The sequence below is a fragment of the Tenrec ecaudatus genome, chromosome 12 (assembly GCF_050624435.1).
Source record: "Tenrec ecaudatus isolate mTenEca1 chromosome 12, mTenEca1.hap1, whole genome shotgun sequence".
NCBI classification, from domain to species: Eukaryota; Metazoa; Chordata; class Mammalia; order Afrosoricida; family Tenrecidae; genus Tenrec; species Tenrec ecaudatus.
This window is the reverse complement of record NC_134541.1, coordinates 28,537,774-28,565,025: the sequence shown is the minus strand read 5'-3', so window position 1 is coordinate 28,565,025 and position 27,252 is coordinate 28,537,774. Positions and strand designations below refer to the sequence as shown.

Here is a 27,252-nt window from a genome sequence, read left to right as displayed (position 1 = left end):
GCCAAGCACTAAGCATCTTCTGGCTGAAGCTTTTGGCGGAGTGAATGCCCTTTAGGTATTTTTTTGGCAGTGCTCAAAGAGCTTTGCTGGAGCAGGGCAGAAGCCTAGTGTGGGCATGGCTGAGAAAAGGCTGCCCTGAACAAAGTATACCCCAAACATTTTTTTAAATTTTGAAATATTGCATGTTAGCTTCCCCAATGCACTTTATAAGTGTCAATGCACTTCATAAGTGTGAGTTGTCTGTGGCCATTACAATGAATTTTTGAACCCAGAACAGAATCCGTGGAAGGGACGGTTGGTGTCAGACTTGGTAAAGAATATAGGAGACTGGAAATATTTCTGACCTTTGCCTCATAGTAAATAGAGATAGTTGGTGTGGAGGGTAAGGAAGAAGTCAAGGATGACATCCCATTTCCAACATGGGTAATTATGTGGCTGCAGTGCTGATAGAGGAGAAGGAACACAGGAGGAGAGGAAGGGTGAGTTATTTCTCAGCAGTCTTGAATCTGCTATTGTTTACCTTGTAGTTAATGATCTTCATTCTTCTAGTCAGATCTGGGCTACTGTGAAGTCTGTTCTGACACATAGAAACATTAGGGCGAAACACTGCCTGATTCTCACAACTATTTTCATGTTTGAACCCATTGTTGAAGCCACTGTGTCAGTCCATATTGTTAGGGGCCTTCCTCAAATTCACTGCCCCTCCACTTTACCAAGTATGACATCCTTCTCCCAGGACTGGTCTCTCCTGGCACCATGTCCAAAGTATGTGAAGTCTTACCATCCTTAGCCTTAAGGAGTTTGTCACACTTCTTCCAAGACAGATTTACTTGTTCTTTTGGCAGTCCATGGTACTCTCAATATTCTTCGCCAGCAACATAATTAAGATGTATCGATTCTTCTTAGGTCTTACTTATTCAGTGTCAAACTTTCACATGCATATAAAGGAATTGAAATATACTAGGGTTTGGGTCAAGCTCACCTTTGTCTGCAAAGTAACTTCTTTTTCAACATTTTCAAAAGGTCTTGTGCAGCAGATTTACCCAGTGCGATGTTTCATCTGATCTCTTGACTGCTGCTTCCATGAACATTTACTGGATCCCCGCAAGATGAAATCCTTTGACATTTTCAGTCTTTTCTCTATGATGTTATCTTTGGTGCAGTTGTGGAGGTTTTGGCTTTCTTACATAGAGTTGTAATCCATCCTGAAGGCTGCAAGTACTTCAAGTTCTTCTACAAGGGAGTATGGCACAACAAATCTGATAAGTCCTTGGGTCGAGCAGATGTGTAAAAACTTGTTTTGGAAAGGGAGAAGTATTAGATCCTAGACATCCACTGAGTAGCTGCTTGAAGTTAAGCCAAGAAAAGCATGTCATGTGTTCTTTAGAATTCACCTTCTAGTGTTGCTTTCTGCTTGTACTGGGTTTGTTGCCTCTAAGGCTGCCGTCTCTGTGAGGCGCTGGGAAGACAGATGAGCTATGATCATAACTTGAGAAGCTAACATTCCAGAAGGGTAATGGATCTCATTGGTATGAGACAGCATCGGAGTGGGCACACGGGGGATGGGGAGGTGGGGTAAGGGGGTAGGAGTGGGTAGGTGTGAGGAGGGATCTTGGTTAGAGGCAAGAGTCAGGAGACCGAAGCCACTTTGTGCTCCAGTCTTTTTGGTCAGGTAGGAAAGGTCCAGGCCATGGTTTATTCATTTGAATAATGAAGGGTATCGATTTGGTGACCCCCAGGTCCCTTCTAGCAATAACATTTTATGATTTTAGATGATTTAATGGACTTTTCTCCAGTGGAGTTTTTTTTTTCCTTCTTTTTCCTTTTCTCTATGAGCTGGAGATAGCAGAAGTTCTGCATGTGTTGTAGAAAAACCTACCGTATATACTCGTGTATAAGCCGAGTTTTTCAGCACCAAAAATGTGCTGTAGTTTAAAAAGAACTATGAACAAATTCCTATGCACACTGCACATCTTATTTTGAAGTAAAAGAAAGAAATGGGGCAAAAACACCCAGCGGACTGGATAAATGTCCTCAGCGGGCCGCGGTTTGAGGACACCTGCTAAAGACTACGGCCTCTTTTCCAAAACTAGTGTTGACATGACCTGGTTTAGCCAGGTGTTGTAACTATTAAACACTTGTCTATCCTAGGGTCATCAGGCATTGGAATTCTATCAAGAGCAATGGTGTCATGCCAGCCGGCTTGTTCTGTAATTGCCTCCTGGGAGCTGTAGAGAAAGTTTCCTACCCATTACTGAGTATAACGCAAAGCCACAGGACAGCAGAGAAGAGAGGGGACAGTGGGGTAGATTGGAAGTCTTGGTGTGGGTCTGAGGGTCACGTGGTCTGGTCCTTGCTATTCTGGTGGTTTTGGCCAAGCCCTTTTTTGGAGTTCATTTTCTTCATAAAATAACCTTCGGTGTTTCTAAAGTTCCAGAAAAGCCCACAGGATTGGGCATGGGGGTAGGGGTGGGGAAGCACACTGCGAAAAGGTATTAGAGGTCCAACTCTACATACTACCTCCCTGCCCCTGTCGATTACATGAGTGGAGACAGGAGGCTGGGATCTGCCCAGTATCCTTGTTAAAAGGTTCCTGGTGGCAGCACCGGTTTAGTTTACTTAAGCTCTTGCCTGCTAATGGTTGGACCCACCCAAAGGTGACTGGGGAGACAGGCCTCATGCTCTGCTTCTGAAAGAGGCACAGCTTGAAAACCCTGTGGATCTGTTCTGTCTGATCTGCACATACTAGGTTGCCACCTGATGACAACTAACCACAACAATGCTAATTTTTCTGTTTCTGCAGCTCTTGTTTTCTTAGTGTGTTTGTGCCTGTCACTTCATAATAGCTATCATGGTAATAAATATGCTTGATAAACATGCTGTACCTCCTAGGAAAAAGGGAAGAAGGGTGGGCTATTGTCTCCACCTTCAGAAAAGCTAGTCAGACTTTCCACTGCACCGTTGCTCTCTGCTGTGGTGGGAAGGACGCTCTGTGGCTGCATAACTGTATCCTGTGGCTTGAACATATGCATTAGGAGTACTTCTCTGATTAAAGTACAAACCTGGCCACCGTCCCAACACACCCAGCGCAGTTCTCCCCCAGAGAAACAGCTCATTCAGTAGACTTGATGCTCGCAAATGAGTGGTAATTGTACGAAAGGGCTTCAAAAAGTTAGTGGGAAAATTCTGTTTTCTTTTAATTCCATTTTCCCACGAACTTTGGGAAGCTCTTGTGCATTCACTGAATATTTCCAGGGACCCTTGTCTTCCTATCTGTAAAACAGTGGAGTGAGACTAGATAATTTCAATGATACTTCTACCTTTTAACAAACAGCCTGTGAACCAACCAGGTTTTTATAGACGTGACTTAAGAATTCATTCCTGCAAAAATTAAAGGACTTTGCTAGAGTATTGGGATTATCTCAGGATTAAATTCTAGATTCACAGATACCTTTCAGGATATAAACAAATTCATTGTTCCCTTTAGAATGAATGGAATGTCAAAAAAATTGCTTGTGAGATGAATATCACATTGTCTGCTGAATTCCATTATAAACTTGGAACTGTAATCTCATGGGACAGACTTGGAGTCCAAGACTATATAAAATTAGATTTAACTATGTAGCCAACTGTTTAAAGTCATATAATAAAGGGGAAATAAAAGGGCACTCTGAGAATCCTGTGTAGGACTGTGCACTAAAGCTGGAGAAGCACACTTGTCCAGCAGCTTGTGCTCCCTTAGACTCAAGGAGAAGACATAGGGATGTGGCCCTTGAAATGCCTAGATACTGACTAGTTCTCTTGATTTATCCAAGTAAGCATCATTGCTGTATTCCAAGTAAGTATTCTTTTTAGAAGGCCAAGTTTAAAAGCTTAATGTATTGGCTAGGTTGTTTTTTATTCCCAAAACAGTTATCTCATATTTAGCTGTCTCCTGTTTATTTGTTTTATTAAGGATTTCAGTAAGCTCTTGTAAAGGTACTGTTTGCCTGGTGTCTGTTGATCTGTTTGTCTAGTTTACCTTGTAATTCTTTGTGCAAGTGGAAGCAAGCCTAGCAGTAAATTTACTTACCTATCTCTATCTATCTATCCATCTATCTATCTAGCTATCTATTTAAGTGTTTTATTAGGGGCTCTACAACTCTTATCACAACCCATACATACATCAATTGTGTAAAGCACATCTGTACATTCATTGCCCTCATCATTTTCAAAGCATTTGCTCTCTACTTAAGCCCTTGCTAGCAGTAAATTTAAAAGGGTCATTTCCATAACTCATTGTTTCTCTAGGTCTGGGCTTTTTCTTTGGAAGGAATGATCACTCTGCAGCGGAAGTTGAGACGTTGGTCCTTGCTCACACAGCCCATGTGAAGGCTTTGGCGCCCTGTTCTCGCAGACAGCTCGCTGTAAGGCTGCCTTGAATGGCACTGAGAAGCCCTGGTACCGCTCTAATGATGACAGCTGCGCCTGAATCAGCGGAACACAAGAATCACTTCTCTTTAAAAACCTTAAAGACTCACCCTAAAGTGACTTTCACACCAATTAGCATCTACCTTTATTAAAATTACGGTTTCCAGTAGAGTTGCCATGCTAAGCAGTTTATCTAGCCACTGAAATTCTATTTATGAATAGTTGGGAGAACAGCCCACTGTTCTTAAACTCAACCATTCATCCCAGGAATTTTGAGAATCTACTGTGTATATGTTCAGGAGCTCTGGTGACAGTAGTTAAAGCGCACAGCTGCTAACCAAAAAGGTCAACAACAGTTTGACACCAGGGGCCACTGTCCCAGAGAAAGATGTGACAGTCTGCTTCCCAAAGATTTTTGCAGCCTTGGAAACACGATGAGGTAGTTTTGGTTTGCCCTGCCGGGCAGTTATATAAGTCAAAATTTGACAACAGGTTTGGGTTGTTTTTTTCTTGTTTTACTATGTGCTCTGGCTTTGTAGTCCCATAAAAACAAATCAGATGTGATTCCTGCCCTGAGGTTACTCTGAGTCATGTGAGAGAAACAGATGAGTAAAACGTCTGCCATAAGTGGGTTCTGGCTCAGAATGACCTTACAGGGCTGGGTAGAACTGCTTTTGTGGGTTTCTAAGACTATATATCTTTATGGGAGCAGAAGGCATCTGTCTTCATGTGGCTGATGGGTTTGAGTCATGGCCCTTGTAATTGGGAACCCATCATGTAACCTACCAGAGAGCTCCTATTCCTGTTGCCCTGGCCCAGATATTTGGGTTGAGAGTTCAGGATGGAAACAGCACAGCCAATCCTGAAGACTTTATCACTAGGGAGACCAATTTGAATATCTGGCTCCCATGTTGTTTAGATCCTTTTTTGTCTCCCCTCACTCTTCCATTTCTTCTCATTCGGCAGATACTTCTCTTCTAAGATAAATTGTTGAGGTGTTCAACACCCTGTATGTAAAATCAAGAGCATCAGGGTAGGGCGATGACGTTGCCCTTCAGGTTTGGATGTCCAGGCACCCGCCTCTTCCCTTTCTATTCTCCTCACATCCGTTCTTGGGCTGGCTTCCAGAAAGACTTGGTATTGTCTAGTTTTTTATTTAGGAGTGAACAAAATTAAGTTTCATATTGAATTATTTGAAATTTTATTATACTCAGTTTTGAAATAATAAAAATGCTCTGTCTTGCTTGCAAGTAGAATTATTCGAGGTGTGGTTTCTGGCATTTGATCTGAGACTTACTGTGATTAAGTTATGTTCTTGAAGCCCATTGTCAAGGGTTTTTGAACACTGGAGTCCTAGGAGATGGAGGGAACATTGAGCTGCCCTTATCTCCAAGGTGGTTCTTCTTGGTTCCTTCCTTCCCTTTAAAGAAAACTGTCATTTGGCATGATAGGTTGTGTTCATGATTTCTCCCAACAACTTAGCATTATTTGCAAGGGATAATATTGGAATCAATTAACTGACCTGTTTGGGGCCCCATGTGCCTTATTTGGGGTGATGAGGGATCTAGAAGTGTAAAGTGCCTACCTCCACCCCCTTTTGGAGGTGGGGGAGTCTAGTGCTTTCAGAGTTTTTAATTTACTTGAACATTTCATTGTGGCTTGAGTGAAGGTTTGTAAAGCAGATTAATTCCATAGTCATTTGGACATAGATTATTTCATGACTTTGGTTGCAATCCCCCAGGGTGTCAGCATTCTCGCTCCTTCCATCCTGGATGTTCATTTCTATTTACCCAGCTTTCTTGCCTTCTGAATTCTGCTTTCGGGCAAATGCTGCCCTTTTGGTCTCCTGTAGCTGAATGAGCTGAGGAACACATTCCTCATGAGTGTCGTTGTTCACGTTATAAGCCTGCCTGTTGTTTGTGGGTAAGCTCAGTTCTGAGTTTGAAGGGTGGCATAGAGGTTACGCATTAGACTGCTGTGGTCAGCAGTTCAAAACAAACAGTTACTTCACTCAAGAAAAACAGGGCTTTCTACTGCTGTAGAGCTAGTCTCCCACTCACCAGGGAACTTGTACCCTGCCCTCTAGGGTCGACTGGATGGCAGTGAGTAAGGGTCATCTGCTCTGGGGTTTCACCAGACCAGTTAGTTTGATAAGAGTGGATCCTTGCTTTCAGGGAGCATACAATCTTTGGGGGGACACAGCTAATAAGATCATGAAGATGGAACTTGTGTTACAGCAGTTGGGTATATAGGCTTTGATTTAGCAGACTGAGGTCTACTCTTGTGCCTTGGTACTAATAAGGCCAAGTAAGTTGGAATAAGTCATTTTCCCACTCAAATCTCCCATCTTTTTCTTCTATAAAATGGGATTAATACTCTGAATCTTGCATTCCTCAAATGTTATTGTGAGGAACAAATTAGATAATGTTCCTAAAAGTACACTGTAAAGTCAGCTACTACAGTTCTTATGTGAATAACCATTGCCTTAGGAGAGAAGGAATTTCTTTGAGCGGGAGTGATAGGGAAGATTTAGCTGTTAGGACTGGGAGAAAGACAGATGCAAGTGTGGAGGAAGACGAGCGAGGGTTCCCCATCTTAATACTCAGTGTGTAGGAAGCAGTCACTCCAGGCAGTTTTCAAAAGCATATTATTTATTCACCCTCTCACCATTGGTATGTAAGAGGATTCCTCTGGCTTGACATCCTCGTTAATGTTTGGCATTCTTGCTTTCTTTGACGTTTTGATTTGTCTTTTTTCACTTTAAACCTTTCTGGTTGGTATGCTAGGAGCCATGGTGGAACTGCAAAGTCAAACCCACTAGCCATTCCTGGCGAGAAAGATGAGGCTTTCTGCTGTTGTAAAGCTGTACAGCCTCACCCTAGAGCAGTGGTTCTCAACTTTTCTAATGCCTCGACCCTTTCATACAGTTCCTCATGTTGTGGTGACCTCTCAACCATAAAATTATTTTTGTTGCTACTTCATAACTAATTTTGCTACTGTTAGGAATTGGGCAACCCCTGTGAAAGGGTCATTCGATCCCCAAAGGGGTCTCTACCCACAGGTTGAGAGCCACTGTCCTAGAAGGTCTCTGTGAGACAGTTGGCTTGATGATGACTGGGTGGGTGTTTTTTTTTTGAGGGGAGGGGAGTAATGGGTGTTGGATTGTAGTTCTAGGTAGGGATTTTAAAAACTATAATAGGAACTCTTGGGTAGCAAATACATAAATAACAAAGAGTAATTGGGAATTCAGAGAAGGAAGAAATTCCTTCATTTGTAATAGTGTGTGTAGCAGGCATGGTACCCAGGTACCATTTGTGGAAGAATTCACTGTTGAGCTGAGCCTGGTAGGATGAAGATGTGACCAGAGTTGTTCAGGATCATCCTAATTTCAATCCTCTTAAGTCTGCTCACAAATTATGAAATGCTAATATAAGGGGCATCAAAAAAACTTGTGGAATAATGGAATTTTCCCACAAACTTTTTGAAGCGCCTTTATATTTCTGTCTGGTCTATATCACCCAGACTTCCCCAAAGCAACCCCCAGCTACTTTTTCTCAGTTGCTGTGTGCTTTTCTCGCCTCCCCTTGCCTCCCCACATCTAGAAGGTATGATCACAGGAGATGTAGACTGGATAGATAAGGAAGACATTCTGTGTAATGGGAACAACCTGAGCGGAGATACAGATCAGTGACCAGACCATACTCGTAATGCGCAGAGCTAGTTGGGAGTAGGTGACACCTTTTGTGTCCTAGAGCAGGTGAAAAAGACTTTGCCTTTCCTATGCCAACTTTTTTTTTAACCTAGATAACAGATTGAGAATGACGACCTTGCCTATAATTAAATAATTTCAGAAAAGAAAATTGGCAAATAGTTCTACTTGAAAGAGAGTTTGTCTTCTGTTAAAATGGAAGGTGAGGGAATAACTCACCAAACCTTAAAGAGCTTTGGTCTCTCAGAGCTCATCTATTACTCGTATATTTGCTCAGGGAAAAATTGCCATTTCTTTGTCAGCTTTTATCCTGCGAGCGGACCCTAGCTGGGTGTTTATTTTCTGTAGTTTTACCAAATCACTTTGAAGGCTGGCATGAACATTGATCATGTCTTAGAGCCTTCTCTCTTTGTTCTGTCAGCAAGTATTAGAAAATGTACCTTAAATTACCTGGCTGGGGAAATCAGGTGGCTCTCCCTGTTCCCAGAGAGCGGTACTTTTCATAGCAAAAGTTCCTGATCCTGTGTCACGGGCCGGGGTGTTAGGAGGGGCTGGGAGTGTTTGAGCTGCCACTGGTGACTGACTGGAGGATGTCTGGGCTCTCCACGGAGGAGACTAGTGAAATACACGATTAAAAATCTAACCTGGGTTCTAACCTAGCTGTGCCTTCATATCAATAATGCCCAAACAAGAGCTAAACCCATTGTCACCGAATCGCTATTGACTTACAGGGTTTCTGAGAGTATAAATCTTACTGGAGCAGACAGCCTAATTTCTCCTGTGGGTTGCCTAGTGGGTTTGAACTGACAACTTTTCTGTTAGTTATCTGGTCTCACAGTGCCATCAGAGTGCCTTTCATATTAATAGTTCACAGTGAATTGTTGTTTTAAAGCACCATACTTTGTATTAAGACAGACACGTTATTATTTAGTGAAGAGTGTGTGTGCGCCAAGCTCTTTATATATACTTTACACACACACACTTGTGCATGCATATACAAGTGTAAATATAATCTTATGAAATTCTCACATCAGCCCCAAGATGTAGGTTCTTTTGAGTTCCCATCGTCCAGATAGGACACTGAGATCGGAGGTTCAGAAATATACCATGGAATTGGCAGGCTTTGAACCTAACCATTTTCTTTCCTTTTTCCCTGTCTGACACAGTTTATTTAACAATAGGTAATTTAAAAAACTCAAATTTAACAGTCTATACAGTGATCCAAAGTTGATATTAATAAGTAATCAATTTTAATTGCATGATTTAAAGGGTTAGAGTTTTTGCTTTCTATTTTCAATTTTTTGTTTGTTAATTTAGTTTTCTATTTTCAGTTTTTACAGAAACCATTTCTCTATATTGTTAATATGGAAAATTTCAAACTTACGAAAGTAGAAAGACGAGGTTGGTGAAGCAGAAGGACACCCATGGCTTAGCATGCACAGCTACCCTTCATAGCCAAACGCCCTTCATTTGTGCCTGCTCTAGTTCTCCTGTGCTCTGAAGAAAATCTCAGATCCTATTTCGTCTTTCAATATTTCACTACGTATTGCTACAAGATTGCTTTTAAAAAAACAACCACAATGTCCGTGTCAAATCTTGCAAAAATTAAAAATTCCTTAATATTAAAACCTAGATTATGTTCAAATTTTCAGTTATCAGCTTCATAATCTTATTGTTTGTTTAAGGATTCACAAAGTGCCCTTCTATTTTTTTGTTTTCCCTTGCAGTTTATTTGTTGTTGAAGCCAGGTAGTTTCTCCTGTAGAGCTCTCTGTGCTCTGGTCTTGGCTGAGTGTGTTTAGTAGCTTTCTCTGTGCTCTCTCTTCTGCAGTTTGGTAACTGTATTTAGAGCACAGTGTGGAATCCTCATGACATCCCTATAAGCCAGGTACTAGTCCACCATAGTGAGAAAGGTTGGATGATTCGCTCAAGACCACATAACATAGCAAGCCTGCATTTGAACCCACACCCACGTTCTTGCAAAGCCTCTCTGCTCTTTCCTTTCCTTGACTAACCTATTCTGTGATGAGAATCCCGTTTATCTGACCATTTGAATGGCTGCCTTGTGATGGCATAGTACAAGATGTGGGCGTTAAATAAGTAGGCTGCCTTCAAGGAACATAGACTCAGGCACACTTTTGAGACAGAGTCTGTTTTGCCTATAGTGAGCCTATCGGATCTGTAATTCCCCAGGAGAGTTAACGGGTTTTACCCTCTTTCACTGCTGCAAGACTGCCTCTTACTAAAGCCTATTTTTGTAGTGTGTTTTTTTCCTGCTCATAAATCTAGTTTGGGAGACCTGGTAAATAAAGTTTTTCCAGCAATAAACCTTCCCTCCTTGGATTGAGCTACTGTTTCGAGGGCAGCTAGGTGGTTTTTTTTTCAAGTTCTTTTTGGCAAATTGCTTTTATGGAAATGTGAGGGAATTTGGAGATGATAGGATAAAGATGGAGTGGAGTGAAGCATGGGGACTGCTGTCCTGATTTAGGGAATGCAGACATTTAGCATCACATTGTTTACTCTCAAGGATATGTAACAGTAATGGGGCAACTTTGCTTTTTGGCAAAGAAATTAAAATTTTAGTTTTGACATCTGAGAGGAGAGGAAAGGTTTTAAAGGTTCCCCCTCTTTGGAACCAAACTGCTGAACCTCCATTAACTTTCATTAAAATGAAGGGGTGGTATGTGGAAATGAGGTCCAGCTGAGCCAGGGATTAGATGTGGGTGGCAGACAGTACTGTGGTCCTGGCTGGCCGACAACTACTGTAAATGGTAAAGTCAAGAGAAGCATTGTTTGGCGCATTTGTTATCCCTAGCGTTCGTTACACCCTAGTGATCTCGGACCCTGGGTAACCTCGTGTGACAGAGGTTGAGGACTGACTCTCTTCTGTTCCAGATCTATCTAGGACTCGTAAACTGACAGCCCCTTGTTCAACCTGCAAAGATTATCTTTGTAGGACTTTTGTGTTTTCTTAATTGGAGTTGCGGCAGTCTTACAGTAGAGATACTGTGTGTGAGATCAGTGGTCTTGGTGTGCAGGCTGTGAGGGTGACTGAGCTCCCCTAAGAGGAAGGAGGTTTTTGAGCAAGTGGGCGGGGCAATAAGACCCGACTTCTATGTAAAACAGTGGGTCTCGAACCTTTTGGGGGTCAAAGGACCCTTTCACCGGGGTCACCCGATTCACAACAGTAGCAAAATTTCAGTTATGAAGTAGCAATGAGAATAATTTTATGGTGGGGGTCGTCAACCCAACATGAGGAACTGTATTAAAGGGTCGAGGCATTAGGAAGGTTGAACCACTGAAAAGGTTTCCTGTTAAGACTCCTTGTGCTTCACTGGCCTTTCCACTTTTAAGAAGCTTGTAGCTGACTTTTGGGATTCTTAAGGCAGGACACAGCTCTACATTTTGGGAAACCTTCGGAGCATCATTCTCGTTTGGCAGAAGCTTTGAGTTTATAATTTCTTGGTTCTTAGCTTTTCTCCATTTTGCTTACTAATTCATTCCTCTTTGGCTGCCTCCTTTAGACAGAGCAAGTTCATTCTCAAGTTTGGCAAAGCCCACACTGTTTCCTATCATCTCTTTGGTACCAAAACCCTGTCTGTGCCACTTGCCAAGCTAGCACTTTTATTTTGGATCACTTGCCCAACCGAACTCAGTTTTGCTACCTGCTTGACTCCTGTGGGCCCATCCAGCTTTAGATGGCGCTCTCCAGTATTGAAGGGACTTTACCAGCAGCTCCTCAGAAGAAAGACTGGGCTTTCTACTCCCATAAACAAGTTACAGCCTCAAAAACCCACAAGGGGTCACTATGGTGGCAGTGAGTTTTCACCTACTTAAAATGCTTTTTAGTTCTTAAGGGACTAGGTTAACTATCTGCATGTTTCTTTTAACTTTCAGTACACCTTAGGGCTCACTGCCCTGGCCTATCTTAGGACTGCAAAGTAGTTAAGACTTAGTGAACCATGTCCTGCACACCTCCATGATAGGATCACTGAAGACAAATGGGTGCATAAGCAAATGTGGTGAAGAAAGCTGATGGTGCCCAGCTATCAAAAGAGATAGTGTCTGGGGTCTTAAAGGCTTGAAGGTGAACAAGCGGCCATCTAGCTCAGAAGCAAAAAAGCCCACATGGAAGAAGCACACCGGCCAGTGCGATCACGAGGTGCCAAGGGACCAGGTATAAGGCATCATGCAAAAAAAACCGATATAAGTGTGTGTATATATATGTGTATATGTATATGTATATATACCATATTAAATGAAGGGGGAAGTGCAGAGTGGAGACCCAAGGCCCAAGTGTCGGCCAATGGAGATCCCCTCATAGAGGGGTTTAGGAGAGGAGATGGGTTAATTAGGGTGCGAGGTAGTACCGATGAAGAACACAGCTTTCCCCCAGATCCTGGATGCTTCCTCCCCCCAACCACCATGATCCGAATTCTACCTTGCAGGACTGGATAGGGCAGAGGCTGTACACTGGTACATATGAGGGCTGGAGGTACAGGGAATCCAGGGTGGATGATACCTTCAGGACCAAGGGTGTGAGGGGCGATGCTGGGAGAGTGGAGGGTGAGTGGGTTGGAAGGGGGGAACTGATTACAAGGATCCACATGTGACCTCTTCCCTGGGAGAGGGACAGCAGAGAAGGGGGGAAGGGAGACTCCGGATAGGGCAAGATATGACAAAATAACGAGGTATAAATTACCAAGGGCACATGAGGGAGGGGGGAAGGGGAGGGAGGGGAAAAAAAAAAGAGGACCTGATGCAAGGGGCTTAAGTGGAGTGCAAATGCTTTGAGAATGATTGGGGCAGGGAATGTATGGATGTGCTTTATACAATTGATGTATGTATATGTATGGATGGTGATAAGAGTTGTATGGGTCCCTAATAAAATGTAAAAAAAGAAAAGAGAAAAAAATGATTAGGGCAGGGACTGTACAGATGTGCTTTATACAATTGATGTATGTATATGTATGAACTGTGATAAGAATTGTATGAGCCCCTAATAAATTGTTAAAATTAAAAAAAATGAGCATTTTCTGCAGTTTACAATACTCAAAAATCAGGTAAATGTGATTCTACTGTCTCATGAAAGAAACATCTAACACTAGTCAAAACAGTTTTACTTAACACTTAATACTCATGCACACCCCCCCCCCTTTGATGGCTGACAGCTCTTGTGTATCAAAAAGTAGATAGGTGATTTCTGAGGAAGCTTCTTGTAATTACTGTAGCATTGTCATTGAATATGTGGAGCACTGTGGTTATTTCCATGATAACGGATCTTGATTTCCCAGATAAAGGGAGGAAACTATTAAGTGTTAGGGTATTGGGCCAAATTCTTGTTATGCTAATAGAATTTTGGAAATGACTTTTCAACAGCCACTGCCTAATGAAACCTCTTTCATTTACAAATGAGGAAACTAGTTCAGAGGTAAAGCAGCTTGCCCAGGGTGTGTGTCACTACATTTTGGGAGAAACTCTAGATCTTCAATATTTTGTGTCTCCATGCTTCCTATTTTGTATGACTAAGGAGTGCTGGTGGTGCAGTGGTTAAGTGCTTGACTAAGTACCCAAACTGGTTCAAACCCATTAGCCATTTGTGGCAGTCTGCTTCTGTAAAGAGTATAACCTTAGAAACCCTATGGGGCAAGTCACTGTGAGTTTGGCTTCTTTTCCATTATGTCCCACTGAAGTGTGAGTTCCATACAGGCAAAAACCATTGAAAAGTGTGTGGTTCAAAGTCACCCAGCAGTACCACAGAATAATGGTTTGGTGACAGTCTGCTTCCATGAAGATTCCAACTGAGAAATCATGGGGCTCAGTCCGATGAACATATGGGCTTTCAGGAGACTGATGCGACAGGTTTGATTTTTGGTTTGGTTACTGTTATAGACAGAATTGTATCCCATCATCAACCCCCCCCTCCCCCAAACCCCTCCAAATTCCATAACCCCCATATCCCTGATTATAATCCTACTTGGATATAGAGTTTCTTTGTTATGTTAAGGAGACAGGTAGTGGCAGGATGTGTTTTAATCAGTCTCTTTTGCAATGTGAAAGACTAAACCAGCAAGTGAACTAGTAGAAATGGGCCACAGCACATAAAGATCACCAAGCTGAAGAGATGAGGACGTTCTCCCGGCCGAGAGAGAAAGCCTTTCCCTACAACTGTCATCTTGAATTTGGACTTACAGCCTGATGAGTTGAGAAAATAAATGTTAAGTCACCCACTTGTGTTTGTTGCAACCAGTACTTGATAATTAAGGCAGTTACTGTAGGACCTAAGAGACTTGAGTGAACAAATAAACTGTGTTGGAAGTTTTCAAAACTGGACCTATATCTGGATAGTAGATAGCATGTTAAATTATAGGATAAAATAAAGTGTCAGTTTATTTACACTTACATAAGAGGGGTGTTGTTAGATACCCTTGAGCCAATTTGACTCATAGCGACATTGTGTACAACAGAAGGAAACACTGCCATCCTCACAATTGTTGTCTGAGCCACTTGTTGCCTCTCCAAGACAATCCCTGCCAAGGCACTTAAGTCTTTTACCTAACTATTTAGTTTTAATTTACTCAGGGTGGTATTTTGGAGTGAGCACTAGTTTCAGTATTATAACTAGTAATTTAAAAATTCACTTTTATATTTGATCATGTGGGATGATTACATCATAGGATGATGGGTGAGCCAGCTTTTTTTTTTCTTTCTTTTATTAAAGATAAGAAAACATAAGAGCTGGAAACACGGAATCCAGGACAGATAAACCCCTGGGAACCAATATTGAAAGTAGTGATACCAGGAGAAGGGTGGAGAAAGGGAACCAATCACAATGATGTACATATAACCAATTCCTTAGAGGGGGATGGACAATCTCAGTTAGTGTAAGACATGAAAAATAATGTATACATTAAAAAATTATAAATTATCAAGGGTTCAGGAGGGAAGGAGGGAAAAATTAGCTGATAATACCAAGAGCTCAAGTAGAAAATGTTGAGCATGATGATGCAACAAATGTACAAATGTTCTTGACACAATGGATGTGTGTATGGATTGTGATAAGAGTTCTATGAGCCCCCAATAAAATGATTAAAAAGAAAACATCACTTAAGTTAATTGGATTCTGCAGGTCATTTGGTCACTACCCCAGTGGTAGACATCTCAGTGACTAGGCACTAATGGTGTTAGTTCACTGACATTTTTAAGAGAAGCAGAAATGTGATTATTATTACTTAAAATTCTGTTTTTAAATGTTGATAGTTCCTTGACACAATGGATGAATGGATTGTGATAAGAATTTAATGAGCCCCCAATAAAATGATTTTTTAAATGTTGATAGTTAATTCAGAATGTCTTTTTAAAATGTGTGACGCAAACAAAACAACTTTTGGGCCTGAGCATCCATTTGTGACCTGGGAGATAGAATTCAGAGTTGAGCAGGAACTAGAGGCTGGACAGGTCCAGATAAGTGGTTGTGTCAGGGATGGCTGCCATTCTGGGCCTGGCTCCTTTTCGGCTTTAAATTGGTTGTAGTGCCAAGTAGAAAGAATTACTTGGTGGTGCGGACAATTTCCTACCCTCAATCTGTAAACTTACAGATTCTTCCTATTTCCCTCTTTATTGCACATTGAAGGAAGGTTTCATAGGGAAAATCAGTTTTCAGTTCAACAATTCATACACATTTTTGTATCATCTCATTCCTTGCAATCCCCATGATGTAACATGATATAACATCACTTGTCCCATTTTCTCTGTGCTTCCTGTGTCCATTCCTCTTCTTAACCCTTCTGAACTTTAATCTTGGTTTAATGCTTTCATTTTTGTTTCAGATGGTTGATTATACTAAGGATTGCATACCTTCCTGATGTTATTAGACCCCTTATTATAGACTCGCTTGTTACATGGCTGAAAGCTGATCAATAAGGTTAAATTTAGTTCCAAACCTGAAGAAGGGCTGGAGGATAGTCTCAGGGTTTGGAACAGCCTCTTGGAACAGCGATAGTAAGCCTGATTGTTTTGTTTTTATGATTTAAAACCCCCTCCCCGCCAAAAAAAATCCAGGACCTTCTAATGTGACTCCTCTCAGAGAAGTTTGTGGTGGCAGCCAGGACTTTCTAGCTCTTCTGGTTCAGGGTCATGGAGACTGATTATGTGTGTGTGGTCCAGTAATCCATCGGACTCATTGTTTCCATGTATTTTTAATGGTCTTCTCTATCCTAGACAGGGAGAGACCAATAGCTGCACCATAGATGCCATGCATTAGCATTTAAGACCCTAATCACTACTAACCAAAGTAGGATGAGGAACATCTTTGTGGATCTTGATGCCCTGTGAGGCCCAGTGACTCATTCCGTCAAGGTGTTGGGTTCTGTATGTTCCACTACATTCGTGGATACATTAGCAGCCTAGATGAACATCTGCTCCCATGTGCTCCGATCAGATATGTCCCTCTCCTGGAGCTGCAGATTCCATTGCTGTTCTTTGAAATAAATTCTTCAGAAGGGGAGGGGCACAAACCTGTATGTTTATGTGTAGTCTTAGTCTCCCTTCTACACCCATTCAGCCTGTGTGCCTATCCAAGCACCGACTTGGAGGTTACTAGTAATGCAGTATTACTGACTGTCATGTTCATGCCCCCTTGTTTTCCTGATGGAGCAGAAGGGACCCAAGCATTCCTCTAGGACCCTAATCATTCAGAAGGCCCTGAGCAGGCCCCATTTCAGACTCCAGGCCTTTATTTGGTGCTCCTGCCTTAGGACATAGAGAATGGGGTTTCTGGCATTCTTGGGGAAGACTGGTTGTGCTAGGCTAGAGCCATTTCCTGCCTCCAGCTTTGTCATCCTGAGGGGAAAGGGGGGCAGAGATGGCAGTTGGTGATGTATTCAGCCTCGTCTTCATGCAAAGGGTCTATTTCTGTCTCTAGCATTAGAGTGACCTTATTATTATTTTTTTAACTAGAAAGATGTAGAGGATGGCTCAGCAACAATGGCCTTGGTGTTTAAGATCGATCTGTCCCGCCTAGAACCTTCCATTGCCTCTTCTCTTCCTCTCTGTTTCCTCTAGCTTCTTTCTATTTGAGCCCCACCACTCTGTTATGCAGCCTCTCCAATCCTCCATCCCCCCCACTGTTGCCAGTCTTTTCCTTGGGAAATACAGCACCACTGTATTTCTTACATCAGCAGCATGATGTGTAACATGGCTGCTTAGAGAACAGTTCCCAGGTCTGGCTAGTCTCCACCAAGACTTTGTTTTGACTAGTCCCTCTGAGTAGAAACCCCCTCCCCACCCTTTTACAGACTTCTATTCATTTTTTTATAGCAATTCAAATGCCACCTCTTTTGTTATGTTTTCCCCAATTACTTCACAAACAAAATTAATTTGAATTCTCTTTGCAATTTGCTTCTATTTCTGTAGTTATGCTCTGCGCTGGACCACACCAAACTGTTTGCAGTTTTGGCTCATTCATCAGATCATCAGAGACCTTCTGTTTATTTATCTCCAATTCCTTTTATATCTGTTACAGGCCCACCACACATAGTGCATGCAGACTATATAATAGAAATGTATGTGTACTGATCATGCAGCATAAACATGTTAAGTGGTCTTAGCACTCTGGTAGTTTTCAGAAATTATTGAGCGATTACTTACAAGGTGGCTGGAATGGGGTGGGGTGGGGGATAGGAATTTTGAATGCTTCTCAGAGCTGTTAGAATGTGAATGTTTTGGAGATCTGGAAGAATTTCACTTGATGGGAAAACATTCTAGATGGAGGAAATGGAGTAAGGCAATGAGGAAGTGCAGTGGTCAGGCCCCATCTAATAAGGCTCCCACATCCTCATTCAGATTCCTGCTAGAATGTGTAGACCAGTTATCTGGACCAGTCAATAGCAAGTTTCCTTCCTCTCTTGTACCTTATCTCCTGTTCTTTCCTTCCTTTCTATATTTTGTTACTCTCACTTTTTGTTTTTCATTTTCCCATGTCCTTACTCAGTTGTAAAAATTTTTACAACCTTCTTTCTTGGTCTTTTCCCCAGGTAACCCAGGGAATTCAGGCCTTTGGGTGGAGATGTGAATCAGCCACACAATATTTAACTCTAAATAACACCTCCCCTCCTTAAGCTGAGAAATAATCATGGTATAATTGCCTCTCATCTGTCTCTTATGCTTTATTGGCATTGACTTTCTTTTAACCTCCCACGATGCTGGGGGTGTCGCTACCATTTTACTTTTTTTCAGTAGTTGTCATAATGTCAATTTTAATGAGGAATTTCTGCAGACAGCCTGCCCTTGAGTGGTATGAGCCTCCAGGCAAAGCCAGGGCTGGATGAGTCAAATGCTTGTGGGCACAGGCACACACACACCTTTCCATCCCTTCAGGTACATGAGCCTTGCAACACTTATGAGGGGGCTTCAAAAAGTTTGTGGGAAAATGGAATAGGAAGAAGCTGAAATTTTTACCATGCACTTTTTGAAGCCCCCTCATCCATATATGCACAATTGAATGACAAAGGCACAGACATTTCCTTTTCCACGTTTACCCACACTATCTCCTGTACACTTGCAGGCCAACCCTCCTCACACACAGGTGTTCTCTTCACTAAGGAATGCACATTTTCCTCTCCAACACCCCTTCATCCAGAATTGCGCATGCCCCCAAAGTCTCACAGACTGAACACCATCCATACCTAACCATTCAGAACACATGCCTACACAAATATTCATTGTCTCTGCCCTTGCCCTGGGCTCCATATGTTTCTTACCCTTGGTGTGTCACTCCCACACCCAAATTTCTTTACCTTCATAACAGATGTATTAGTTTCTAACTAGTTCTGACTGGAAAGGAACCAACAGCAATGCTAGTGGACTCTTACGAAGTCTCAATCATGTATGCCTGATCTTTCTGACTGTGGTCCCTAGAATAACTGGTGGTGGTGGTGGATGGGTGGATGGATCAGGTAACAGGTGTTTGCTCTTAAATTGTATTTTTATGGTGCAAGATGGGCTTGATCGTAGGCACAAGTTTGGACCCTGTGATTTCAGGGTTCCCTTAGATTAGATGATGATGGTATATTTATTAGCAGATGAGAGCTGGAGCATATTTTCCAAATCAGTCTCTGGAGTAGAGCTGAGAAAACTATTTTTAACATGCTTCAGGAGTTGTTCTTTGTACAGTCTGGTTGTGAAACACTAAGATAGGAAAGAACTAGATCTTCTACAGTTTCTTCTTGTGTCCCCTTGATCATAGGTGAATAATCTGAATCCCATGTGAAACAGTTTTCTGCAGATTAGTAAGCAATCATAAAGAAGCCCATGTTTACTGTGCTTAATGAGTATTGTTCCTCTGAGGGACTGCACATTTGAAAAGAGGCTTTGATTCTATAGGAAGGTGCTGTGGGGTTAGGAGAGAGACAGATGCTACTAGAGCTTTGATGTGGTTGAAAAGTGAAATTGTTCACTGCAGATAATAAGCACAAATATGCATGTGCATACCTTGCTTAATCTGACATTGCTCGAACAGATACCTTTTTGTCCCTGAAAGAACTTCATAGGACAAAGCTCATGTTCATAAAGGATCCCCTGCTGTTCTATGGCCAGTGCACTTTGGGGTCTTATTTCACCTCAAAAAAGAAAACTTGAGAAGTGTTTGTGCTGCTCCCTTTTTCTACCCTGGATAGGATGTTTCAGGCTTTGACCAGAGGGCAGCAGAGGCAGCCTAGGCCCTGACCTTTCTGTTGGAAGTACAGGAACAGCTCCTAATTAGAAATGGATGAATGTGGGCCTGCAGCCAGCCTGAAGAGCCAGGAGGAGGCTGCAGGAGTGCTCTCGGCTGGGGAAAATATGATTACCATGAAATGGATCTGATTGTACTTGTCAACACAACAGTTCTGCTGGTTTAGAGCTCTTCTCCCTTAGGACCAGCCAGCAGGGCTGTCCTGAGCAGATGGGAATATTTAAAACTGGAGGGGAAAAGGTATTCGACATCAGAACAGGCTATTACTAGGTTATCTTCACCTTTATAAACTTTATAAACTTAAGCTCCAATACCCATTCTTCGATGAAAAATCCCTTATTGAGTATCCTGACTTACTATATCAAGTTTTGGGTTTAGAGAACCAAATTCTAAGCCAAACAAACCCATTGCTGTTGAATCAATTCCTGAATGTAGCAACCCTATAGGACAAAGTGGAACTGCCCAGTAGGGTTTCCAAGGTTGTGACCTTTACCGAAACGGACTGCCACATATCTTTCTTCTGTGTAGTGGCTGGTGGATTTGAACTGCCAACTTCTTGCATAGTAGCTCAGAGCTTCTTTTTTCCGTACCTCCAAAACAAAACAAACCCAAAGGCCCTTATAGTCAGTCACCCTATAAGGCCGGGTAGAACTGCCCCCGTGGATTTCTGAGACTAACTTCTTATGGGAGTAGAGAGCCTCATCTTTCCCTCTTTGGATGCCTGCTAAGTAGTAAATATGAGGGAGTTTGAAAATGTGGAAAAATTAAAAAGACAGTGGAGATTTCCCAGGGACTTTTGAAGCTGTCTAGTATTAGGTTTGTGTTTCTAATTCTCCCCAAATTAAGTGGGGTCCATTGGAAAAGGAAACTGAAACTCAAGAGATAGGAAGTGACTAGGCTGCCTTGGATCACCTAGCATTTCTCTAATGTACTAACTACACAGCAGTAATTTGTGAGCATTTGCCCCACTTAACTCCAGCTTGACAAATTGATGTCTGCCAGGGAGGGCCCTCTTTTACTCTCCTCTAGACTGACCGTGAGCTCAGACTTCCTCCCTGGATCCCTTCAGTGATTGGAGGCAATTCTTTAGATCAGCAGGGTGGGGGTGGAGGTGGAGGGAGATGCTCTGCTTGCTTTTGCTTTCTCATCTTTCCAGGGTCCCTAAGGCATGCACAGGTTCTAATGGGAGAGATCAGTCATCATTTGGGATCTGTGGAAGGGCTAGCTCCTGTGGAGTGCAGTCAGGCTTCTGAACTAGCTGTGTGCAAGGTGGGTAGGTGGATGGGGATAGGAAGTGGGGGCTCAAGACTGGAAAATTTTAAGTGTTTGAAAAGTCTTAGGACTTTTACATGCTTAACTACCAAAATATGGTCAGACCAAATTCCACCTATAGCTGGAGCTGGTCATTCATCAAGTATTTGCTGAGTGTCTCCTCTGTATAAAGGCTGCACTAGTGCTATGGAATTGCTTGATGATGAAGACTCAGGCCCTGCCCTAATAGGCTTCACATTTCTAGTTTCCAGAGTAGGCAAAGAAGGAAACCACGGCATAATGTATGTGCGCTTTTACTAGAGACATGTACAAGGGACTCTGATTACAGAGGCAGAAAGGTGGATATCCCTGGGGGACTGGGCTGTGTTTTGAAGGAAGAGTAAGAATTGAGACAGGGAGGGTACCCTTTCTGTGTTCTTCCCCCACCCCCACTCCCACCCCCAAAAACAAAAAAAGAAAGAAAAATTAATGGAATCTGTTCAAAATACCCCTGAAATGAAATTACATTTTTAACTCTAATTACCCTAATTAAAACTTGACAGCCATAATCCTGGAATGGCAGATATGCTAAGTACCCCATGCCTGTGACAAGCTCACTTACCCAGATGGAATGTTATTCTGGGCTTAGGAGAAAAATTCTTTTCTGTATTTGTTTTGTCCCCCCCCCCCCCCCCCATTATCAGTTTAGCCTTTGGCCCCACATGTTCTCTAACTTAGGCTGGCTATATTGTGTGCTAGTGGTTTGCCCAGAATCCCCAGCCTTCACAGAGGGCTCTTTACACATAGGTGCTGCTCCTGATGATTCTTACCATAAACCAAGGGTTCTCAAACTGGACCGCTGAGGACATTTATCCAGCCCGCCGGGTGTTTCGGCCCCATTTTGTTTTTTACTTCAAAATGAGATCTGTGCAGTGTACATAGGAATTTGTTCATAGTTTTTTTTTAAAACAATAGTTCAACCCTCCAACGGGTCTGAGGGACAGTGAACTGGCCCCTGTTTAAAAAGTTTGAGGACCCCTGCAAGCCTTTTGAGTTCTCCCTTGACTCAAGACTGGACTGCATGCTCTGAACCTTTTACCTCTGAAATCCTGCCTTTGGGAGCCAAGGATATGTGCTTGTTAGAAGACTGTCGGCTGATCTAGGGCTAAATTTGGATCTGGGGTCAGGCACAGGAGATCTGAAAATAAGATCCCTCTTCTCTTCTTTCTAGGTCTCTAAGCCTAACTAACCCAAGTCTAGAGCAACCCAGTGAGATGCATGGTCTGGATTTACCCTCAATCACTTCCCCAGCTGCCGCTTCATGTTCCATAAGCACTCTTCCATGCCCCAATACCTCCCTCCCTTACCTGTAGCATTGTATATCTAATTTGTGTGACTGCAATTAATAGGTATTCAGGTGGTATAATGGGTTACGGACTGCTAACAACAAGGTCAATGGTTCAAATCCACCAACTGCTTCTTGGGAGAAAAATGAGGTTTGCTGCTCTTGTAAAGATTTACAACCTTGGGAACCCAAAGAGGCCATTCGGCCTTGCTCTATAGGACAACTATTATGTTGGCATTGATTCTATAGTGAGTTTGATTTGGGACCTTAGCTAATTCATTTCCTTTCTGTAGGCCCTAGTACGGACAACTTTTGGTACTTGGGAGGGAAAGGAGGGGACTCGGGTTAGTTCGTTAATGGCTAATGTTCAGAGCACAGTCTTTCCCCTTTTTATCATTTCACCTCAATTTTCCCCTCAATCCAGCACGGGCAGTTCTGATTTATGCAGGGCAGAGGATGTTATATAGGATGCCGTGGTAAGCCTGTTCTGATGTAGAATACTTTTTTCCCCTCCAGTTTTATCATTATTGCCTTTTATTATCAGTATCTATAAACCTGATCAGTGAATATCTGAGAGAGACAACATCAGCAAATAATACACTGCAACACTATGTGGTACACATAATGAATGATAAGATGCAAAAAAAGGAGAACACAGTTTTAGTGCAGTTCATTGTAGGTCAGGGTCATATATACCCACCCTGCATTACCCTTGACCAAGATGAGAGGAGCCATATCTCAAGCTGTTTTTTACTGACAGACTTCAGGAACCGGCACTCATGTGGTTTCTAGGTGAAACCTTTAGGAGTTACGCAATGTCTCCAGGATGAGCAGTCCTCCTTCAGTAGAGGTGAGCACTTGGGCCCCGGGCATTTCAGATATAGTAAGGAGAAAGGGCCAGGCTCTCTGTGCTAGAGAAATACACATTTTCCCTTTCTCCTTACAATTCTGAGAGCTTGGTGACGTCATCCCCATTTTCCAAATGTGGGAACTTTGTTTTAGAGAGGCTCATTCAGTTCCAGGGATGGGGGAGAGAGAGCACCAGTAGTGAAAGCTGTAAGAGGCTACACGAGAGCCACTAATTAATAATGTCTATAGTTGCCTATTGAAGCAGTACTGCGGGGGGGGGTGGTGGTGGTGGTGGTGTGTGCGTGTGCGCACACATGCGCGTGCCCTTCCCTACAGATGAGTGGAGGAGAGAGTGGGCCATTGGTGGGAGGAGGTGGCCTTGTAGCCAGAGCTTTAGTGTTAGGAGGGGCCTAAGGTCAAAGACAGGTGACCAAGGCAGAGACTCCCACTTGGACATGACTCATTTATAGACTAAAACTAAACTCGCTGCCATTGAGTCAGTTCCGACTCATAGTGACCCTATGGGACAGGGTAGAACTACCTCTGAGTTTCCGAGACTGTAATTCTTTGAGAGTAGAAAGTCTTTTCTTTGCCCCTGAGGAGCAGTTGGTGGTTTCAAACTGCTCACCTTGTGCTTACAGCAGCCCAACGTGTAATCACTATGCTATCAGGCTTCCTCATTTGTAGACTAGAGTACTTAGTTTTGTGCCTTCCCAAAGGTGGAGCTGGGTAGTCAGCACTGGCTATATTCTGTAGTATCACAAGGAGCCCATGGTCAGCTCCAGGACTTTATGGTAAGGGTCACCTCCCTAAGTCATCTGCATCGAAGGGTTTGCCACTGAAACACCAGTGTACTTTTGGACAGCCACCAGCTGTCAGCCAGTGGAGGCTTACATGTGCTGATGGTGAACAGGTTTCAGAGGCGTGTCCAAGCTAAGACTGACTGATTGCTTCTGAAAATCAGGCAATGGAGGATGGGCCCTGGTTGGTCGTAGGGAAATTGCCCATACTGTGCCACTGACTTACCTCCAGCTCGCCCTTCTATTAAATGGTGGGGTCCCACCACCTCTGGTCTCCTCAGAGATGTAAAGCCATCTTCTACACAGTCTTTGTTGCACAGGGCACAGTCTGGCCCAAGCTTTGGTATGGTGAATACTGATCATAAAGCCTTAAATTCTTGCTTCCAGCTCCAGAGGGGGAAGGGGAACCATCCAACTGTCTCATTAGCATGGAGAAAAGAAAACAGTAATTACTTGTGCCTCCCTTGATGATTCCTGTGGGGTTGCTTCTTCTAGGGAAGGAGGAGGGGAAAACTTGGAGGAACTTCAGCTGAGGAAGGAGAAATGCAGTTGCAGTTAGTTGCCCAGGACGAATGTAGAGGCAAAAGCAATTGTTTTGTATGTTTGCTGTGTTCTCTGGACATTCTTCCAGACAGCATGGAAACAGCCTGGTTTGAGTTCCACCTATTTATGGCATACAGAGTGTTCTTGTACATGATCATGAGTTGGGTTTCAGAGCTCAAGTCACCTGTCATTAAGCAGCCAGCTGTCCTCCCTTTGTGATATGCAGGGCATCCTGTCTTTGTGGAGGGGGTAGAGTGTATTACTGAACCATTTTGTGATCTGGCTGCATTTTTTTTATGTGTAAGGTTGTCTTTCCAACCACCAGGGCAATACAGCTGTTTGGCGGTCTGCTATGCAAGGGCATAGGCAACCACACATAGAGGAGTCTGGTAGAGCGATCTACTAAGCAAGGTAAGCCCTGGCTGACTCACTAATCTGTGTTCATGTCCATAGCTGATGTCTCTGGATTTTTTGAAAGCCCCTCTCGAGCAGTTTGTTGCCACAACAGAGGGAACCGTACATGTGAGACAGAAAGGCAGGAAAATAAGTGGGGCAAAAATGTAATAAGCATCGAAACCAAATTCACTGGCATTGATTGATGGTGACTTTTAGCACCACTGTTGGGGTAGAACTGCCCCTGTGGTTTTCAGAGACTGCAATTCTTTACTGGGAGGAGCAAACCCTGTCTTTCTCCCTTGGAGTGGCTAGTAGTTCTGAACTGCTGGCTTTGAGGTTAGCAGCCCAGTGTGTAACCACTATGTCGTCAGGGCTGCTTTTAATAAGTAAAGTTCCTTTCAGTCATGAAACGAGCTCCCTCTTGATTTGTTGAACACTCCATGTAAGGGTCCAACATTGAATTTTGATGTCATGTGTCAGGATCCCATTGGCCTACCCCAGTCCCTATCCTGCTTTCCCATCGACCCTTATTCTTGAAATCTGATTGTGCCTATTCCAGCTCCATGATTGGTTTTGTCATCCACTGCTTGCACAACTTTTTATCATGTGAGGCAGTTTGGGATGGGTCATTCAGACCTCTAGCTGACCCTGACTCTCTGTAGTGAGCAGTTTCACATTTTTCATCACACTAGAGATTCTGCTTTTAAGTATGGCTGCCATCTATCTCCCAACCACACTGTAAAATCTTCCTAGAGCCAAAGCCTCTTCAAATTTACAATCCCTGACAGGGACAGCAATACCTAATAGGAGGGCAAGCACAGGTGAAACTCATATGAAAGTGCTTACCATAGTGAGTTTACACTTATCTTGCATATTGGTTGATCATCCCCTGGGTTTGGCTCAGGACTTTGCATTAGTTTATTCTACTTCTACTCTTTGCTTGAGAATTTACAGTTCCACTCCAGATAAACTGAGAGACCTGGGGATCTATAAGAATCAAGTGGGGGTCTTGTTAAACTGTAGATTATGATTCAGTATATAACAAGGGAGGATTATAAATGCAAATTACCAGCAGGAAGTCACAATGGAATGAACAGGTTTGAAACCCTTGTTTTAGCCAAAGGCTGGGAAGACCAGGCCTCACAAAAACATTGATCCAGTTAGATTTTGAGGTAGGGGGAGAAGCTGGAACAAGAGCTTACAAATAGATTGGCAAGCTTATTTCCTGGGACAAGGACTATTTGCTCTATGTCCAATCTTGCACTCCCTGCTAGGTGGGGCAGTGGTGACCCCTCAAGTGTTGATTCTAGCATTAGCAGATGTGAGTAGCAGGCCTCCCGCAGGGGCTCCCTGCTTCATCGAGCCTGGAGCTGTTGGGCTGTGATTATCTCCCCAGGCTGCTTGTGCAGCCTTCGTTGCCACCCTAGAGGCCAAGAGAAGCCAGCTTCCATTTTCTTGGCCCTCTCCTGAGGAAGCCATCACTTCAGCAACAACTCCTTCCTACAGACCATAGAGGTGCTGTACTCTAAACAGCAAGGGCTGTTGGGACATACTATTAAAATTTTTTTTTTTTCAAATGTAGGAGATGATTTCTTCTTGTAAAATCTCTCCCTGCCCCTCTGTAGTGTTCCGTTCTATTTCAAACCCTTTGGTTGATTCTCTACACTACCAAAACGTTTTGGGTTCCAGAGCCCAGTCCTAGCCATACTTCTCTCTCTAGTTCACTTTCTTGTTCCTTTCCTTGCTCCTGGCTGCAGCCAGGTTTCCCTGTACCAGTGGTTCTCAACCTTCCTAATGCCTCAACCCTTTAATACAGTTCCTCATGTGTGGCGACCCCCCCCAACCATAACACTATTTTTGTTGCTACTTCATAACTAATTTTGTACTGTTATGAATTGGGTGACCCCTGTGAAAGGGTTGTTCCACCTCCAAAGGGTTCACGACCCACAGATTAATAACGGCTGCCCTATACTCTAATTGTAGAGTAGATTTTTTTTTTTTAAATGAAAGGCTCCCAAACAATACCCTGGCCCAAGGGCAGGGGTGCTTTCCCCCCATTTCTGGGCCATGAAAGGAAAGTGCTCCCAGAAGCAGAGACAGTGGTCACACCCAGGACCCAGCACCTTTTCATTCTTGCACAGGTGCTCACGTCATTGCATTCCCTTCCAGTGTAGAGTAGAAGCAGGGGTCCTCAAACTTCTTAAACGGGGCCAGTTCAC

At 43.1% G+C, this 27,252-nt stretch overlaps 1 protein-coding gene across 6 annotated transcripts in view; it reads left to right on the top strand.

The window, feature by feature from the left end:
- The window catches only part of RALY (RALY heterogeneous nuclear ribonucleoprotein), a 100,185-nt gene that overhangs the window by 9,857 nt on the left and 63,076 nt on the right, over positions 1–27,252 (top strand). The window contains exon 1 of one of the 6 annotated variants that reach the window (XM_075563760.1): positions 25,030–25,048. The exons of the other annotated variants lie outside the window; for them this stretch is intronic. The gene's annotated coding sequence lies outside the window, so the exon portion shown is untranslated. Of the gene's footprint in view, positions 1–25,029; positions 25,049–27,252 lie in introns of those variants that run through there. 6 annotated transcript variants of the gene reach the window in all.